This window comes from Cyprinus carpio, chromosome B13 (assembly GCF_018340385.1).
Source record: "Cyprinus carpio isolate SPL01 chromosome B13, ASM1834038v1, whole genome shotgun sequence".
In the NCBI taxonomy this organism is placed as follows: Eukaryota; Metazoa; Chordata; class Actinopteri; order Cypriniformes; family Cyprinidae; genus Cyprinus; species Cyprinus carpio.
Window position 1 is genome coordinate 30,620,050 of NC_056609.1, and position 3,698 is coordinate 30,623,747.

The 3,698-nt window shown below is 46.1% G+C and overlaps 1 long non-coding RNA gene across 1 annotated transcript in view; it reads left to right on the plus strand.

Annotated features, from left to right (window-relative positions):
* The window catches only part of LOC109072142, a 13,872-nt gene that overhangs the window by 4,639 nt on the left and 5,535 nt on the right, over window positions 1-3,698 (plus strand). The gene's annotated exons all lie outside the window — the stretch shown is intronic.

The window sequence follows — 3,698 nt, forward strand, 5'->3', positions numbered from 1 at the left end:
CAGGAGTTGCGGGAGATTTCGGTTGGGGCTTTCTTGGGCGATTAATACACTTCTCAAAACATTGGATATGTGGCTGGTGGGCGTTTAACCGGGGGCGTCCCAGGATGATGTCTGCGGTTGACTCCTCCAGCACCATGAACGTGATTTCCTCCATATGCAGGCTGCCAACGCGGAGGAATAGTGTGGGGGAGTAATGGTGGACATGCCCTCTACCCAGCGGCTTTCCTTGGATGGTGAGTATCCTCAGGTCGACTGGGCATTTCTTATGGTGAACATTTAATTCTTGGAGGATTTGGGTGCTAATGAAGTTCCCAGCCGACCCAGAGTCGATGAGGGCTTGCGCTGAAACACAGGAATGAGAATTACCGACATGGACCAGAGTCTTAATGAGTTTAGAGGTTTGAGGTGGAAATTGGAGTGTACTCACCGCTGGGTGTGGAGGTCGGACTGGGCAGTTGGAAATCACATGTCCATCTCCCCCACAATGAAGACACAGGCGATTATTCATCCGTCGAAGACGCTCCGCGTTGGTCAGATGGTTTGAATCAACCTGCATTGGTTCAGGTGCTGGGGCGGCGACAGATGTTGAAGCAGGCAGAGGATTGACAGCGGGAGTATTCATGTGGGAGGCGTATAAACGTTGTGACACTCTGATAGTCTTCTGAATAAGATTCTCAAGTCCCATGGTGTCATCGTAGACATCTATTAGCTGCTGAACCTCCCTTCGCAGACCATGACGAAAAGCAGTTATCAAAGCAGTTTCGTTCAAAACCCACTACGGTTGAGACAGAGTGCGAAATCGGATAGAGAATACATGGGACGGATCTCTCCTTGATGAATATGATATAACTGATATGGACGGACAGTTCAGCGTTATGCTGACCAAAAAAAACATCTTCATGGAGCAAAGAAGGTGGATAGTGAAGTTGTACCAGCGAATTTGTTTCCCAGAGGGTGGAGCCCATGTAGTGCCGTCCAGAGGAGAGCAGCAGAGAGATGATGAATCACCGCGACCCGTTCATTCCGGACAGGTGAGTGGTTGGGCCTCGATGTAGAGCAGCCACTGAAGCAAAAACCCGCGCATCCTCTGCCGCGCCGCTGTATGTCGCTGGTCGGGCCACGGGACTGGCCGAGGCAGCTGAAGAAGAAGTCGTTGTTGCAGGTGGCCGCTGGAGTGCTTGCTGTGGCTGGGCCGTGATGATCTCGGGAGAAACATGGGTTAGGCCTCGTCGTGGCTTTGTGGTAGTGGGAGGACCGTCAAGCGTGAAACAGTGCCGCAAATGGATTCAAGTGGTTGACGGTCCCTTCTGTCTGTGTCCGGAGGAGCTTCGTACAAGGTCTGATCTTCGGTCATACACAAGACGGGAACACAAAGCAGTAGGGGAACACGCAGTAGTAGTATTTATTGCATTGTAGCGTTTTCCAGCCAAACAGGTGAAGCAAAAGGAATAGTCTTGACACAAAGAAGGTTTGGAACTTAGCTCTGGCTGTGATGGAAGTAGATGACAGAATCGGAAGGCGGCACAGAGGAACTGGACGAGAAGGGAACAACGGGTATCCAGCGGGAACAACATTGGTAACGTAGGGTTTAGGTAAAGTACATGTGGGTCAATGCCTAGATCAGACGAAGGCGGGAGGGGAAAGTGATAGCCCTATAGGAGGCACTGGGTGATGATGGCGAGGATCAGAATATGGACAGGTGCTCAGAATTGGCGTGGCATGTGGAGAGGGTGTAGGATGTGACTCCGTGACAGTGTCATTGTTCTCTACAGGTTGAGAGATTGTGGCATCACAGATGAAGGTTGTGCTGCTCTGACTTCAGCTCTGAGATCAAACCCCTCACACCTGAGAGAACTACATCTATCTGGGAATAAACTAAGGGATTCAGTGAAGCTGCTTTCTGATGTACTACAGGATCCTCACTGTAAACTGGAGACACTGAGGTAAGATCATGTATGACTCTCACATGATGCACATTTAAGGTAAATATGAAGGGTTCAGACTCAGCTTTTTAGAATTAAAATAAACATCATTGCAAAAGTCATTGGTTCTGATGTTCACTGTAGTTTATATGTACAGTAGAGGATATCTGCATTTGTTACAGGAGCAATTACATGAATACCATCAAGTGAAAAATCCAACTGAAGATAAACACAATACAATCTTAATTACAAGTTCTCACAAACAGAAACTATCTGTATGCATTTCTGTCAACTTCATTCCCTGCACAATGAACTAGAGATGCTCCAATCTGTCTTTTTTGCCTCCAATACTGATTCTGACACCCGGGGTTCAGTATTATCTGATACAGATCCTGATCTGTTACCAGTGCAGGTTTTTTCTTCTTTTAAATCCATGTAGAATTTGTATTTCTCTGTGTGTGGAGCTGATAATCACTCTTTCACAATCAACTAAATACAGACTTATTAATTATAAAGAAAAAAAACATGAAAAAAACAAACAATTTATAGTCTTTTCTACTGCCATGTTTTGTTCTGACAATCATCTGGTATCAAGTAACTTGATTTAGAAATAACAATAAACTCCAGTAAGAAAGTTATTTTATGCAAAACCATAGACTAGGGTTGGAAATCATTAGAAATTTACGGTTCTGCCTAACTGTTCTGGTTCCATTAAAATCAGTAAACAACTATTAAAAAATAGTGGTAAGGAAAAATGCACAATACTCAACTACTCAATGCTCAGTACTGTTTATTACTTACTGTCAACTTAATTTAAAGGTTAGCAATGTCAAAATTTAACATATATTACAGTATACTGATCTTCATAAGTAGGGTTGGTGTCATGGAGACGAACCCCGTGATTCCCTCTGCTGGCCAGCTGAGGGCACCCTCACCTGAATACTGACACACACGCATCCACTTATTCATCTACACTGACTACATTACATTTCCCACAAGCCCCGTCCTTGGACTCTGATCACCGTCACAGGTGCTCATCATCAGGACTTGTATATAAGCTGGACCATCACTACAGCTCAACGCGAAGTTTTGATTTGCTGTGTCTGTCATTTCTGAGCGTTATTACCCGTGTTTGATTTCCTGTTGCCGATCCTGTTTGATATCCTTTCCGTACCTTTGCTGCATACCTACCGACCATTGCTTGTTACTGGATGTTGATTCTCTGTTCTTCCTACGTTGTTGATATTGCTGGTATTGACCATTGCCTGTACGACTACGAGGCTCTGCAATAAAGCCTGCATATGGATCCCATGTCGAGTTCTGGTTCATTACAGAAGACTTCGCCCACACGAGATCCAGCGGCTTATGAAGGTCTTCATACCACCATGGCGGCCCAAGCCAGTCAGATCGCTGCTAACCAGTTTCAGCTGAATCGACTGACGTCTATCACCGAGGAACTCGTCAAAGCCATTCAGAGTCTCCATACAGCTCCCGCGGCCACACCAATGCCAGAAGCGTCCGCCATTGCCCACGTTGCAGGGACGCCGTCCCAGGTTAATCCCCGTCTCGCTTTCCCGGAGAGATACAACGGTGACGCCAGCAAGTGTAAGGGATTTCTATTATAATGCTCCCTGTTTGTTGAACAGCAACCCACGCTCTATACAACTGATACTGGGAAGATTGCCTTTGTTTGTTCACTGCTGACTGAGAAAGCACTGGAATGGATTACTGCAGTATAGTCTGGCGGGATCTGCATTCACCTAGCAATACGTAACT